At 40.5% G+C, this 16,791-nt stretch overlaps 1 protein-coding gene across 1 annotated transcript in view; it reads right to left on the bottom strand.

Annotated features, from left to right (window-relative positions):
• Positions 1-16,700, bottom strand: part of LOC109038170 (uncharacterized) — a 148,084-nt gene extending 131,384 nt beyond the window's left edge. Inside the window, exon 1 of the mRNA XM_072304492.1 lies at positions 15,981-16,700. The gene's annotated coding sequence lies outside the window, so the exon portion shown is untranslated. The remainder of the gene's footprint in view (positions 1-15,980) is intronic.
• Positions 16,701-16,791: the final 91 nt, after the last annotated feature.

Genomic DNA, 16,791 nt, shown 5'->3' with positions numbered 1-16,791 from the left:
CACCGTTATAATCGATTCTTTTCCATAAGCTTAAATGTAAACTGAAAAGCGAGGTTTTTGGAATATCGAAAAGTAGAGGTACGGATGAGAGGAAGAAAAACCGATGTGTTGGCAACTTTGGTGATGATGAATTGCTCAACAGTAATCATTAATTTGCATGCACTTAACTTAACAAATTGTACTTATAGCATTTAGCAGTAGTCAAATGTGTGACCTTACTGTAGTTCTCTACTGCTTTACAGGTGCTAACATACAATTGCAGATTAGAGCCGACAGACCAGGTTTAAATTTTTTTTAAAAAATAAAATATAAATTGACTTTTTTTAAATTGTGTATTCTTCTATTGTTAACGTTAAATATCAAGTAACAGAAAATATTCAAGTTATTTCTCGAAATTTCTAAACGACAGAAATATCAAACTGATTTTGGTAGACGCTCGAGTGGTTAAGATAGTAAGTTGGAATTTTTAGCCAACGTGCGTTAAAAATCAGCATAAAGCTGAAACTCTCAATACAGAGGGAAAAAGCTCATACGTGTACAATTTTCCCTCAAAGAGATTTGCTGTTTGGTTTTTCTGAACGGTCGTAACTAGTGTTGCACCAAACGGCGTACCTCTTTGAGGGGAAATTGTGCTCACATGAGTTTTTTCCCTCTGTATTAAGATTATCAGCTTCATGTGGATTTTTAATGCACGATGGCTAAAAAATTCCAACTTACCGACAGAAATATGCACACGGTCTTTCGGCTCTTGGATGCAGACTACATTGAAACACTTAAAACGAATGACATAGAGTCTATCTTTCTTATCCCTATTTATCATTATTTATCATTATTTTTCAATTTTTTTCTTTTTTTCATTTTTTTTCTTTCATTTAGGTATTTTCCTCATCTTTCACTGGTAAAAAAAATATCTTGGACCAATGCCGCGGTGCATTGACTTAAGAGTGCAGTTTCTTGTCGCCGGATTTACTTAAGAGTCTTGAACTCTTGTTTCAAGCGGATTTTGCATTGATTCAACATAAAATCCGCTTGAAACAAGAGTCCAGACCTCTTAAATCCGGCGACAAGAAACTGCACTCTTGAACCAAGAGGTTTTTTTTACGAGTGTTGGTTGTTTTTTTGTTTGTTTTTTTGTTTTTTTTGTTTTGTTTTTTGTTTTGGTTTTTTTTTGTTTTTTTTTGTTTTTTTTGTTTTATTGTTTTGTTTTTTTTTGTTTTTGTTTTTTTTGTTTTTTTTGTGTTTTTTTGTGTTTTTTTTCGTTTTTTTTTGTTTTTTTTGTTGTTTTGTTGTTGTTTTGTTTTTTTTTTGTTTTTTTGTTTTTTTTTTTTATCAGTTTTCACACAATAAGCATATACAATAGTAATAAAATCAGAATGAAACTTCCGCATCGTGAATAAGCTCGAAAGTGATTCAACGTTCTAATTTGCCATTACGGCATCGGCGAATGACTTTCGTGCAAATATACGATACGGAAGCTTTTAACAATGCATTTCCACACAGTTCTTGGGCGATTTATTAGATGAAAGGAATTCGCTGTGGCAAATTCACTTCACTTCTTGGGTTCCACGCCGTTTCATCCATCTGCAAAAACTATCCATCCGTATCTTCCTGCATTCGTAACCATTCTCCTCTCCTTCTCTCATCTCGAGTGTACCACTCGGGTGTTTTTCTTGAACCATCGTTGGAAAAAAGCCGCAGTCCTGTTCGTAGATAACTGGAGCATTTGAGTAAAAGGTGCTTTTGAAAGAAGTAAATCCTTGCGGGCTCCAAAGGCTCTTCAGTCCGCCGAATCCATCGACGAATTCCTTAACTTTCTTTGTCAGCATGGCATTTGATACGTTCGTCGAATCGGTGCCTCTGCAGCGAATATTTTTCATGTAAAGCGCCCATGATGACATGTTGTCCACGGCGAAGAGCGTCGGCCTTGCTCGAATGACGAATAAAAGGTCCACGGAAGTTGACAAGGATTGGTGGGTGCTTCTTTCAAGCGACAATTTTTGAATTTTTGAAATTTTTGACAAAAGTCTATGAGCTTATTATATTTGTCTTGAAAAATAAGCCACTCGCCTTGATTTTCATTCATGGTGCTGTGTTGATTTTATCGACGGTCCATGCAAGTCTGTGAGCTTATTATATTTGTCTTAAAAAACAAGCCACTCGCCGTGATTTTCATTCATTGTGCTACGTTGATTTTATCAACGGTCCATGCATCGTCGTCATGCCACGTCTGTGATATTTTCGAACTTCAAATCCCAACGAAAGTTGAACGAGACATAGCAAACAAATTTGAATTTACGTTTTTCAACTCAGGTCGGTGAGCAGTCTGAAAGGCCAAATTTCATCCGATTTTGATGTGGTCAGGTCGAACTGTGCCAATTTTCAGTCTGATTTGGCATTTTGGCAACAAGGCGCGGCCGCAACTTTTGGCTTGCCAGTTAAAAACAGGAAGAGGCCACAATTCGAAATCAGCTTGCCTGTTGACAGGGAGAGGCTGCTTCAATTAAGGGACCAGCATGCCTGTCAAAAGGGAGAGGCTGACTTGACACACGATGTCCATGAGATTTTCCGCATCTAGAAATCGCCAAGAGAAAAGCAAGTAGAATCATGTCCATGAGGTCTCAATTCCAAATCAGCTTGCCTGTTGACAGGGAGAGGCTGCTTCAATTAAGGGACCAGCATGCCTGTCAACAGGGAGAGGCTGGTTTGAATGTTGGTGGATGCATTCTTCCGAACGATGAAATGGCGGCATCGATGAAACTGTGGCGTCAGAGAGATTTTTGACCAAAGTCGGCGTGCCGATGTCAATTCCAGGAGAAAACATTCAATTTGCCGTGCTGTATTGATTTTATTAACTGTCCGTGAGTCACTAGTCGTTGCTACATCCCAGGCGGCTAAAACCTTCGGCCTAGAATTCTGCCGACAAGAACTTTCGTGGAAAAGTTGTATTTTTCAGGGCACAGAGTTGAAAAGTGCGAAATTTCAGCTTTCAAATTGACGGACGCAGGGCGGTGATCCGACCGCACATTCCCAGATTTCCGGTCACAGACGTTATTATCGTTGCACCCATCGTTGCATCTATCGTTGCATCCATCGTTGCATCCATCGTTGCACCCATCGTTGCACTCCATCGTTGCAGACATCGGCGAAGGAAGTAAAACATGCGTAATGCACTCTTGCAACTTTTGATAGCGGCTCGAGTATAATCGGGCATCGGGAACAAAATCTCTGCGGTGTAGATGGCTCAGCGAATACTGAGAACTAACGTATCAGAGATAACGACTGAGGTCTCCAGACTTGAGTGCCTCAAAAAATGCACCATCAGCGATTTGATGGAAACAGGAACATTCTCGAGATTAAATCCACGACTTGTCCTGGTTTCGAATGTCGACACTCTGTGGATTCTGTGATTTTGAGCAGGCTCCTAAAACAGCGACGAAGTTGAGTCACCGTGGGCAGTTCGGAGCGCCGGCAATATCATGCGATCACTTCAAATCGTTTCACCAACGAGGTTAAGTCAGCATACTCAACATGGACCGTTTAGAGCGCCTTCAAAAACGTGTGAATACTTCAAACATTGCATCATTAAACGCAAAGACGCGCCGATTGCTTACATAGCGCTTGCCGTCGAATAACGCCGTTTCCGGCGATGATGTGCTATCTCGGCAGGATATTTTCACCGGTTTGTGAATTTTTCGCCAATTCAATGATTTTGATCGACAATTTTGCTTTGACTTGAATAGAATTTCCATTGATTCTGAGGGGAAATTCAGACAACCGGAAATCAAAATATACCCTTGGAATTTTCACATGAATTTTGAATAAAATGTATTTCGTGAGTGTAAGAACGAATCTGATCCTATGGCCATTGTCCCTCCTCCAAGTTGGACATCGGAAAAAATATTCTTCAGGGTACGTTCGTTGACGTTTTTCATGCATTTTTTCATTCGACTACCAAGTTTTGGGCGAAATCGATGTGGCAACAATTCAACAGGACTTGGTCGTGGGCATAACTATACGATTCCGGTTGCTGCTTCGGCTTCTAAGTAGAGCTTAAAAAAGGATTAAAAAAATCATGATGCGGCATGGGGTGACGAGACTCATTTCCGCTTTGAGAAAAATCGTTGAGCATTATTGCTGTGCGAGGAGAAAGAAATCGTGCAAAATTACGAATTCAAAACGTCGAGGAAAATTTCAATCGAATCAGGAGAGAGCACAGCAACACACCAAAATGTAATTAGATCCAGTTGCTTCGTCTGGGTGTAAAAATTCGACGAATGGTTGAGACGAAATCCGGTTGAAACTCCCGAAGCATACGTGAGATGAGAAAAAGGGCTGGAAACGTTGCGGCGATGAGGATGTTTGGCATGGAACCCAGAGACCAGGAAAAATAATGGCTCTTATCTATACACAATGTACAACATTGAAGAATTAAGTAAAGCAGCCGCATGAGCATCGGCATACTGCCGAAACTCCCCTCTGATACATTCATCTTTAAGGGAAGTTGTCGATTTTTTAGTGTATTTTCCGAAGAAAGTACACTTTTTTTCAGAAAAAGTAGAATAAATTGTGAATAAATATGCGATAGTCCTGTGATGAACTGGAAGTAAAACTAGTTTCCTTAAATTTTGTTATTTAAGCGTAAGAAATTTGGCAGCAGCCGAGGGCTCATACAACGTTTTACCTAACCGCAGAACAATACAGCATACTTATGCTAAAAGGAACTATGTGCACATTGGCGGATCCAGCGATTTGGCAACACCGGATTTCCTCGGATTTTCTTCCGGATTTTCCTCAAACGTATGGAAATGTATCGATTCTTGGAGGGGCCAGGTGCCCCGACAAGAATCGATTATTTAGCATAGGTTTAAATGAAGCCAATTCGGTGTTGCAAAGTCGCTGGATCTGCCTCTGTAAGTGCATAGGAATTGCGTGTAACATAGTTCCTTTCGGCATAAATACGTCCAATAAAGCTGCAGACAGTCCCTGCAAGCTATGAGCATATTTACACACTTTATATAGGCTGCTCGAGAATCGGACTTAATTTTGGGAATAGGAACTACTGTTTCTGGCTAATTTTAAAAACAACATGTAGGCCATTAGCTCCCCTATTGAAATATATTATTTTTAGGAATTAGAGAGAAATAATGATTACTAGTAGTAATCATTGCAAAAAGAGAATTCAAATTGAACGTCTTTAAACATGATGATCTATGGCAGTGACGTGGTTTGGGAAAGCGTCCAGGTTTTTTTTTTTTTTTTTTTTTTTTTTTTTTTTTTTTTTTTTTGTGGGCAGAACATGAAAATAACCTCTCGTGATATAGCTGATTCACGCGGAAGCAATGAATATCCGTCGACAGCCCCTGACGGTTAGGCAATTGGTACCTTAAGGGGGTACTCGAATTGAGCTTCCATAACTTTGATTTTACTACTGTTATTTTCAGCTCTGCCCTTATTTGGATTTTTGCCGAATGCATGGGAAGACTATACTGAAGAAAATGGCATTCCTCGATACTATTTTTTAATCTGGATTAGAGGTCCCATCAAAGATAATTTGAAATTAATGGTCATAGATTAATCCTACATTTCCTTCGAAAATTAATTTAAGGAATTTTTTCAAGCTCGCGATAGAAAAATCTCTACTTCTGTTTGCGCTAAAAACCTCTGGGTGTCTTTAAAAATGATCAAAATTTCTTTATGTATTATTTGTCAGAGGATATGTGCAATGAGTGACTAATGTTTTTTTCTTCTTCTTTGTTTTAAAAAAAATAGCTATAGTTTTAGAGGGAGAAGAAGTAACAGTTTTTCTTCCGAAAAATAAATAAATAATCTCTCACAAATAATACAAGAAGCGATTTTGGTCATTCTAGGATAAATCCTAAGTCCCTAAATCAGTCTAAGTTTGAAAAATTGTTCCCATAAATCATCAACCCTTCTTGAATGAGCAAACAAGTAAACACACAACATGCGTTACGTAATGAAAAACATTCCCACATTTTTATTCTAAGTAGAGGAAATACACTTTTAGCAAGTTATCATGGATGATTCAGTTAAAATCAAATATTATTAACATTATACACACATTAGAAATATTAACACATTCAGTTTCAGTAATGCTACTGTCGAGAGAAATTCATCATCACCACACGAAACATGTTTTCGATATTTCAAAAACCGCCGCGTTCGAGTTTATTTCAAAAACTCAAACGCTGAGGATACAAGTACAGAAAATACTGCTTCAGCTAATGTTTGCATTATTCGCAAAGCGAAAACTTACTGATGAAAATCAGGCGTCTGAGACAATGATCACTGTCAAGTCTGCAAAATTTGAGTAAAGTTCAAGACTTAAATGAAAATTTACAGGCTACACGTCCTTGATGCCAGTTACTTAGAAGTAAGTATTTAATAATAACGGCAGTGTGACAAAAAAATAGGCTTATAATAATTTTATTGCAGGCTGAGTAAAAAAAAACACGAGTCTGATACCGAATTTTTAAAGGTGAGGCGTCAAATTGGCTAAAGTTAGCTGCTATCACCGAGTGGATCCTGACAAACATTAGAGCTTCTTGCACATGGGCGGAAGTGGGAACAAATTGCGGGGGAGGGGGGGGGTGGTGCCGTAGAACACCTCGTCAAGGGACATTAAAAAACACCCTAACAATGAGGATTGCTGGAATTTCTCTGCAGCTCAGAAGAGAAGCTCAGGGGATTTCCTCGGCCTCAAAGAGGGGTCCAGGAGGCCTCCCCCGCAAAATTTTAAAAAATAGAGTCGGCTCGGGAGAAACTTAGAGCTGTTCTTACTGTCCATTACACGACATCCGGCCAAACATAAGTTCCGCTCATGCATTTATACCAGAGGTGAATCCAGCAATTTGTTAACACCGAATTTCCTCCATTTAAACCTATATTAAATAATCGATACTTGTCGGGGCACCTGGCTTCTCCAAGGGTCGATACATTCCCATTGGTTTAAATGCAGAAAAACAATGTTGTCAATTTGCTGGATCCGCCATGTTTTGTACTTGCTAGAAAATAGAAACTCATTCCGAATTGAGAACTAAGAGAACAGCGGAGGGAGGGGGGGGGGGTGAATTTTTCAGTTTCAGAATTTTCAGATTTGAAAGTCTAGAAAACTAACAACACTAACAAAAAACACAGAAACCAACCCTCTGCTGAATCCACCTATAAAAGCCGAATTCAAGACGTTTTTCCTTGAAGAATTTGATCCATAAGGTTTACTCTAAAATAATTACTCTCGCCAGTTTCTACCAAACTAAAGTGAGTTGCAACCACTAAAGACCCTCGCGTGTCGCGTATTGCCTGGTTCAGCGGTGCAATTTTATGGAACTAACGTTGAGATAAAATTACTGCCTCCCGTGGAATCATCGACAAAACTAAAGCGCCAACACCGACGAAACGCAACCTCGAAAACTTCAAGTGCAAGAACCCACTGAAGAATTCAAAACTCCGCGCCAGTATTGCAATGCAATGCCGGGATAGCCGCCATTGGGCCGCGCCCACAACATGCCGACCAATGACAATCGTCCCATCAAAATTCAGGCTGAATACCTAGAGTAGATTGCCGAACCAACAAAAAAAAAAAAAAAAAAAAAAGAAGACGCGTGACAAAAATTTAAAGGGAGTTGAAACCGAGGGTAGCTAGCAAGTCGAAAAATCATCAAGGAATCTTCCTGTCTGAAATTAAAAAAATTAGGGGGGAAGATGCTGATGTTCCTAAATTAATGGTACTCAGTTTCCTTAATAAAATGATGGACTAATATTTTCATCCCGAATCATAGAGTGGGTGAGGCAATAAAACGACAGCGAATCGAAATCAGAACCATCCAATCCAAGTAACCAAGTAATCGAATATAAGAGGTTTTTTTAAAACAATATGAAACGTTCCGGACCCTACTCCATAAGCGACCTTGAACAATACTACTTCGGATTTCTTTCAGCATCTTAGAGCTTCATAATGTGTAGGTGCGATTATTTTAAGCTTAACAATATTCCACCTTTCTATGCCTGCCTTAAAATCATGGATTGAAGTTTGGGGCATAAACGTTCATTAAGCATTAGGACGCAAATCAGTGGTCTTCTCTACAAGTTTTAATGCAGCTTTTACTGTTTTTCAAAAATTTCGATTATTTCATTAAAAAGTGGTCTTCTCTGTTGGTCAAAAACACAGAAAATCCAAAATGTACATAAGTATATCATTCTCATCTCTTCAACGTTATGTGTCACACAATCATTGCGAATACTTCAAATAACCAGATATTTATTCAACAGTCTCCCACAATTATTTTGAATCTTAAAGGGGAGAGGGGTCTGTCAAGAATCACGTATTGTCAAGGGGGTCCCAGGTTGCGTTACAAAGCGTTACAAGGGGGAGGGTGGGTCAAAATTGCCGGAAAAGTGCAGGACGTAATTTATGCACGCTCCTTATGCTACGGCTCAAGATCGTCGGTAAAAAGTTTCAAGTGAGCTATGATCTCCAAATCAATATTAACTGATTAATTGCTTTACAGTAAAAGCTCGTTGAGACGAAATACAGTTAAGACGAAAATCCGCTCGAGAAGAAATTTTTTTCGGTCCCTTGACACTTCCATAAGAGTCAATATAAAAAAAAAAAGATGTAATTTTTAAAGAAAAGTTGAAAACGACTATGCCTTGAAGATTCCGCGATAAAGTTGGAGATGTATTACCTCCACGAGCTAGTAACTTTATTCTAACGTTAAGTTGATATAAATTTTCCTATCGCGCAATTAAACTAACAAAATTTGAATCGATAAAATCAAGTTTGAACACATATGTTGATCAAAACTGGAACACGTGTTCAGGAAATATGTAGTGCTGAAAAACTCTTTGGTTGACAGTGCAAGAAGCAAAAAATATGAACTACGACAACAGATGGGCCCCGCTAAAAATTGAAGTGACGAGCCTCTGGGGTCCGGGGAGGGGCGGAGACCCTCTAGAAAAGGGGGTCGGGGTGGGGGACTCCCGATAAATTTTAAAATTGAAGGTGAACATAGATGCAATTTAGAACTGACTCAACGTAAATTTCATGCCTTCTCGATAGCTCTGATTGCCGAAGATGACTAAGAAAAATTAAGAAAAGAGATGGACCAGAGGGGCCCGTGAGACTGCGAGAGAGGGCCCCGAACTTAGTTATAGAACGCAGAAAATATGCTTACTCGTGAGTTTCCGAGACGAATTAACAAATTGCTCCGGTACCTCAAACATTTTTTGGCCGCTATAGAGCCACTTTGACCCCGGGGGCCCGGGTCCCAGGGTTAGAGTATAGGATGTGACGGTACTGAGCAAAATAAGTGAAGTAGTAGTAGTAGTCGTAGTAATAGTATTAGTAGCAAAAATAGTGTATACAACGATGTAAAAATATTACTCTCTGTACATAATGGCATATCAAATAAAAAGTTTTAAAAACAATTGGACTGCATTTTGCAATTAGGAACTATAAATTCCGGCTCGGTTTAAAAACAACGTATGTGCCATTAGTTTCCCTAGGCACATAAGTGTTTTTCCAGTAAGGCAAGAATTTATGGCTCCAAATTGCAAAATGCAGTCCAATTGTTTTTCGAGGGTTGCATCCGACTTGCGTCCCGTGGTCCGCGTTGACGAAGACCAGGGTTGCCACAGAATTTAGAAAATGGAATTCCATGATTTGGGTGAAATTCCCTGACAACTGAAGATATGACGGGTAACTAAGAGGTCATAATTGAAAATAGTTTTTAGGCAAAATGTGTTGGTCGAAACCTCAAACCCATTCTAGAGAGCAAATAACGGTGATTTAACAAATTTTCCTTGACATTTTCCGGTTTTCCCGGAATTCCCTGACTGTGGCAACCCTGGAAGACAGGGTCTCATTTGCACCCCGCGGGAAAAAAAGAGAGCGACTGCGAGCCGGCAACGTCGCACTGCGTATACTCTAACTCATCGAGAGGGTCTTCCATTTCGTAAACAATCTGACAAAGTTCATGATTTTCATTTTTGAAACTTGAAGGGGCAAAAGAAGCGGAGATAATCAATCAATCTTCAGTTTAAAATGTTTATTTATTCTACTTTTTAGTGAGGCCCAAAATGATAAATTATTGCGGGATCCTCTCAATGGCTTCATTTTTTTCACCAAGTCCTGGTTTCGGGCGGACGAGGTGAAGATATAATCGTACGACTCATAGTATAGTAGAGGATTCATTTTTCTAAGATAGGACCGAGAGAATTCGAAAGTTCTTCCGTTCTTCTTTAAAACAAAAAGCAAAGCTTGAATTGGGGAAATTTCTGTCAACTCTATAGTATAACGCAAGTATTTTACAGTCTTCGATTGAATTCGGTGAAAAGTTTGGAACTTTACTTCAAACCGTTTTTGGGCACTCAAAAATATAATGCAGTGTTGCAATAGAAAAAAAGAATGATTGTGATTGTACTGCGGGATGCAAGTGAAAGTCCCCATTTCGAAGACGGGACGCAAGAGACTCGTCGCTTTTTCTTATGGTATGGTACACAGGTGCAATTTTTTTAATAGGAATTTCGTCGCAACCAATAAAAGTTTATAAATGATGAGTCAATTTTTTTCAGAAAGGTTTCAACACATTCACTCAAGATCTTTTTCGTCACTTGATAAAGGCTAAAAAAATCTTGAGTGCAATTGGTGAGATTTCTTGAAAATAATTGATTTATCCGGTGATAATTATTGACCATGGGACGCAAGTTCGATGCAGAGTTTTCATGGAAGTAAAAGTTGGTGCCTTCAATAAAGGGTGAGAGGTATAGATTTGGCCCCGAAAAAGTTCCAGAGACTCTGGTTACGTTCTGGGACCCAGAACGGAACCAGAGTCTCTTCACAACGTGCAAATCATGGCTATGGCGCACAACGTAACGGCCCCAGGCCAGTTCCGGCGGGAGTTCGAACCGCAGACTTTGCCACTCGGCGGCATGTACGCCCAGGGTGGATGGTGCATAAAGAAAAACGGCCTCCCGTGTTACCACAAGCACAAAAGAGCGCTCGCTGCATCAACAGGTTACGTTCAACCTCCCATCAGAATGAAGTCATTCCTGACCCCACAATGATGGGAGCAAAGATCGTAACCTGATGGTGTAACGAGCGCCAGATGGAAAGCAGCGGTTTGTAAAACCGTCAGATGGGCAGTAGGTCGAACGATCTCTCGAAAGCTATTTCCGGGGAAAAACCGATCGACAGATTGCTCGACCAACTGCCCACCCGACCGTTCAACAAACCACACGCACTCACGGTTTGTCAAACCGTCAGATGGGCAGTAGGTCGAACGATCTCTCGAAGGCTTTTTCCGGGGAAAAACCGATCGACAGACTGCTCGACCAACTGCCCACCCGACCGTTCAACAAACCACACACACACACACTCACCGCGTTTGTCAAACCGTCAGATGGGCAGTAGGTCGAACGATCTCTCGAAAGCTATTTCCGGGGAAAAAACCGATCGACAGATTGCTCGACCAACTTCCCACCCGACCGCTCCACAAACCGTATGCACTCACACCGTCAAACAAACCTCATGCTCTCGCAATTTGTCAAACCGTCAGATGGGCAGTAGGTCGAACGATCTTTCGAAGGCTTTTTCCGGGGAAAAAACCATCGACAGACTGCTCGACCATCTGCCCAACCGACCGTTCAACAAACCGTATGCACTCACACCATCAAACAAACCACACGCACCCGCAGTTTGTCAAACCGTCAGAGGGGCAATACGTCGAACGATCTCTCGAAGGCTTTCTCCGGGGAAAAAACGATCGACAGACTGCTCGACCAACTTCCCACCCGACCGCTCCACAAACCGTATGCACTCACACCGTCAAACAAACCTCATGCTCTCGCAATTTGTCAAACCGTCAGATGGGCAGTAGGTCGAACGATCTCTCGAGGGCTTTCTCCGGGGAAAAAACGATCAACAGACTGCTCGACCAACTGCCAACCCGATCGCTCAACAAACCGCATGCACTCACACAATTCAACAAACCACATGCTCTCGCAGTTTGTCAAACCGTCAGATAGGCAGTAGGTCGAATGATCCCTCGAAAGCTTTTTCTGGGAAAAAAACGATCGACAAACTTCTCGACCAACTGCCCACCCGACCGTCCAACAAACCACGTCGACTCACCATCAGACCCGTCTCTTGACACCCACGGTTGCCCCCCCCCCCCCCCTCCCCCCTGCTCAAGACAACATTCACGCGGGTGCTATCAACATTCACCCACTCAAAATCTAAAAACCTGAAATAAAATGAAAAGATTATGACACAATAACTGTTAAGGTGATTCTACGGACGCTATTTTTTGTATCAGAACGACATGTGAAATATCGCATCGATAGTTTCGTGTTTTCAGTCATACGCTATTTCTATCGAATTCGGAGATTGCATTTCTGTTGTCACGGGACTAAAGAAAAGTGAATTCTTTAGTCCCATGACAACAGAAACGCGATCTCTGAATTCGATAAAAATGACATGTAGCTGAAAACACGAAACTAATTGATGTGATATATCGCATGTCATTCTGACACAAAATATGGCGGCCTTAAAATCGTCTTAAATTGGAACTTCAGCTTTTACGCAATGCATCCTAGCTACGATCGATATATTTCAAGTTTTAACCTTTAGCTGAATTTTTTTAAAGAAATCGAAATTTCAATCACTAGATGAATCATTGAGGAATGTTCGTGCCGAAAATTATCCTCTAAAGTCTTAAAACGAAGTCAACAGTGTTGTTTCCGATTTCAATCTATATCAATACTTCGAAATCGGTTGCAAACTGGAGACAATACTTCAGACTTCGTTTTAAGGCTTTGAAAGATGATTCTCGGGATGAACATTGCTTAATGATTCATCTACGGACTGAAATTTTCATTTTCCTAAAATAATCCACCAAATGGTTAAAATTAGAATAATTCGGAACGTATCCAGAATGCATTGCGCAAAAGCTGAAGATCCACCTTACATATGCAAAGAAACATGAAACTAAGCTAGACACAATTTGATGAAATAAATTAAAATGTAAAGATTTTCAAAAATACCTACTTACATTGTCACTACTCTTTAGTTGTTCCTGCTACCTGTAGATGAAATAGACTTCACTTTGTAATTACGAACTACAATTTCTGGCTCGGCTTAGAAACAACGTATGTACCATAAGTTTCCCTATGCACATAAGAGTTTTTACGGATGGGCCAGAAATTGTAGTTCAGAATGACAAAATGTAGTCCAAACATTTAACACGAATTCGAAATCAGTGGCGTGGCGTGCTTTGCGAGGTATCGATAGATCTCTCATTCAAACCTACGGAAAAGGATCGATGAACACGGTGTTTGCTGCGAACACCTTAATAATCGATTCTTTACCATAGCTTCAAATGGAGAAATATCGATAATCGATCGTTCACGCCACGCCACTGATTCGAAAGTATTCATCAGTGAAAGAGGGAGGAGACTATCATTAAAATTTTAAAAATCGGGACAGTGCCGTTCCGTGTTGAATATAGACAAGGAAAAGGGAGAGGGGGAGGGGATGAAGTGAGAGGTATTCTGCGCTTGTCCTTGTTGCGTAACTCTGTGGTGACAGGAAGGAGGGTGGTCTAAAAACGAAGTGCGTGTCGGCGGATTAGAAGGCCGGGGAGCGAACGAATTGACTCGAAAAAGTCAGATAAGGCAGAATGGCTGGACCTTCTTGCTGAAAACCTCGGAGACTGAAATGATTCCTAGAAAGGGTTGCTTGTGTGTGTGTGTGTGCGTACCCGCATCCGGCCGAATCGGGCACGACCGCCGGCGAGTTGAGCGAGTCGGAGTCCGTTTTCTCCGCTTCCCGCCAATTCTGCCGTGCTGAGAAAGAACGCCTTGTGAACATTCGAGAGTTGCCAGATTTCCCTGGATGACAAGTGTTTTTTTGAGGAAAATTATGCGCGTGTCTCCTTAAAATTTTCGGAGAGTTCAGGTAAAATTGCGGATTGAATTGCAAACAAAATTATGCGTATGTCTCCTTAAAATTTTCGGATGGCTCAGGTAAAATTGCGGATTAAATTGCAAACAAAATTATGCGTATGTCTCCTCAAAATTTTCGGATGGCTCAGGTAAAATTGCGGATTGAATTGCAAACAAAATTATGCGTATGTCTCCTTAAAATTTTCAGATAGTTCAGGTAAAATTGCGGATTGAATTGCAAAAAAATTATGCGTACGTCTCCTTAAAATTTTCGGATGGCTCAGGTAAAATTGCGGATTAAATTGCAAACAAAATTGTGCGTATGTCTCCTCAAAATTTTCGGATGGCTCAGGTAAAATTGCGGATTGAATTGCAAACAAAATTATGCGTATGTCTCCTTAAAATTTTCAGATAGTTCAGGTAAAATTGCGGATTAAATTGCGAACAAAATTGTCTGAAAAATTTGAGAATATTATTCAAAATTTGCTCCAGTCAACTCGAATTTTATTGGAGGTAATCTGGCGACGCCTGAAGGTTCATAAAGCGCTCTTCCTCAGCACTGAATAATTGGACTACATTATGCAATTAGGTATTGCAATTTCTGGCTCATCCGTGAAAAACATACGTCTATGGGGAAACCAACGGTACCTACGCTGTTTTCAAACTAAGCCAGAAATGGTAGTTCCTAATTGCAGAATGGAGTGCAATTCTTTACTGCTTTCTCCTCAAACATTAAAAAAAAAATGAGCATTTAAACCTAATGAAATACCTCGCACTAACGGTGAACAGTATAATTATTAAAATAGAAATTCCAGAGTGTGATGGATATGTAGTGAATACCCTGCGGCATTCTTTCCTTGGACAAGAACAAATTTCAGGACGAAAATTACTATTCCATACGACAGTACTTAAAATTGAGCTAACTTGCAGAGCAAGGCGCAGTTTTTGCCAAGTACATGGAATATGTGTTTAAAGTTTCAAAATTAAATAGACCCTCGCGACGGAAAGGAAGTTTATACTCGAATTTAAATGCTAAAAAATTGGATTTCAATCGTGAATGTTCCACGAATTATATTTGAAGACTGCTTTCAGCTGAAATAACAACAGTCTCATTTTTCCCCAAAAATTTCACTACTGCGCCTCTTCCTCAAAAGCCCTCAATTATCCAAACGGGCAGGGCAAGGGATGACCTGTCTTGACTTAAGAATTATCAATTTTAGTAAGAGTTTTAAGTTACTTGAACGCACAATTTTTAAGGCGTCATCTGGGCAGAGCGAGAAGGTTTTAAGCCCCCCTTCCCTCTTAGAGAACAATTTCGCCCATTTTCCAGAATTTTCCGGTGATGTTTTTTGGCTGTAACATCCTCCAATGAACTTTCGCCTCCCTCCCCCCTTTACAGGATTATGGATGGAATGAACACTCTTGACACTTTCGTCTCAAAATTTGGAAAAACTATTTTTGGAAATTTTCAGGAAAAAATGAACATTGGTGAGCCTACATTACATTCTCTCTCAACTCACGGAGTAGAAAATCAGGGAAGTTTCTAAGAAATAATCTTGCGAATTTTTCGTTTGAAAAATTAAAATATGACAGGAAGTTTGCAACGTCACAAACAGATATACATTTAAAAAATCTCACTGTCGATGTGTAAATTGATAGACGTCAGTCTCAGAAAACACTAGGGTTGCCAAAGTAGGAGAAAATGCTGAAATAAAACATGTCTCGAACTTCTTACTCAGTTCAGATTGAGGCAAAACTTTGCTGAGCTCAATTAAGGTAGAGGGGGAAAAATTTCTGGGTTAATCTAGAACCTACGGCAACTAGAAAATTTCAGTGAGTGGAGAAAGGTAGGAACATAACGGCAAGATTCATGAAACATGTCCTTGACTTCTACAAGATCAGAACACAATACCTTCGACAAAATATGAGGAAATAAAGATACAATGATACAATAAATGACACCGAATTTGGGCAGAATTTAAATAAAAGCTAGTTACACGAAATGACTTTCAAAATCAAACCTGACTCCAGGACCAAAGCCACGAATATACCAGCATCAAAAAGGATGAGACGAGGAGAACACATATTATCCAAAATTTTCTTTTCGATGATGGCGGCACTCGTTCGAATTACTTGCGGAAACCAAGGACACGAAACCGGGGAAATATTCAGATGTCTGGAGACAATGAGGACTGTCCCTCCTTTCCGAACAAACACAACGGATAACACAAAAACACAAAACGCACGTGTATACAACGAAGGGAAGCGAGAAAGTTCGAAACTTAGCAGGGTGGTCGCCATTGCAACCTCGCGATTTCAAACGATTTCCACTCCGAACAACGCAACAGGTGAACACACGCAATAACGCACCGAATTCCGCGGAAGTTCATCGACAAATACTCACACCCGAAACTCGCACTGATAAAACGACGAAAACCGAATGAAATTGGGGATGTATCATTCGATTCACCCAAACGCAGGGCACACAAGTCGAAACGAACGAAGTTTCTATTTCGTCAAGATGGAGAATGCTCACCGGCGTTGAACATCCAAATGGAGAAATCAACCACGACGTATGATCGTTTGCACACACCCGAGAGTTTTCGCAAAACAAAACAGGCGAGATTCTTAACGCGACACGAAGATATTAGCGGCCGATTGTCCCGAAATTATGAGATGAAAGCCATGAATGCTTCAGACAGATTCCACGCGCGAGAGGATTACGTACCGATTACTGCGGCAGCCGGCGAGGAACTGGGAAGTGGGAACTGATCGAGTGAGGAGAGGGGTAGCTTGGGTATCGCACGCACGATCTCAACTGCTGATTGGCCG

This window comes from Bemisia tabaci, chromosome 9 (genome assembly GCF_918797505.1).
Source record: "Bemisia tabaci chromosome 9, PGI_BMITA_v3".
Classification (NCBI taxonomy): domain Eukaryota; kingdom Metazoa; phylum Arthropoda; class Insecta; order Hemiptera; family Aleyrodidae; genus Bemisia; species Bemisia tabaci.
The sequence above is the reverse complement of the archived record's forward strand: the minus strand, read 5'-3'. Positions and strand labels throughout refer to the sequence as shown.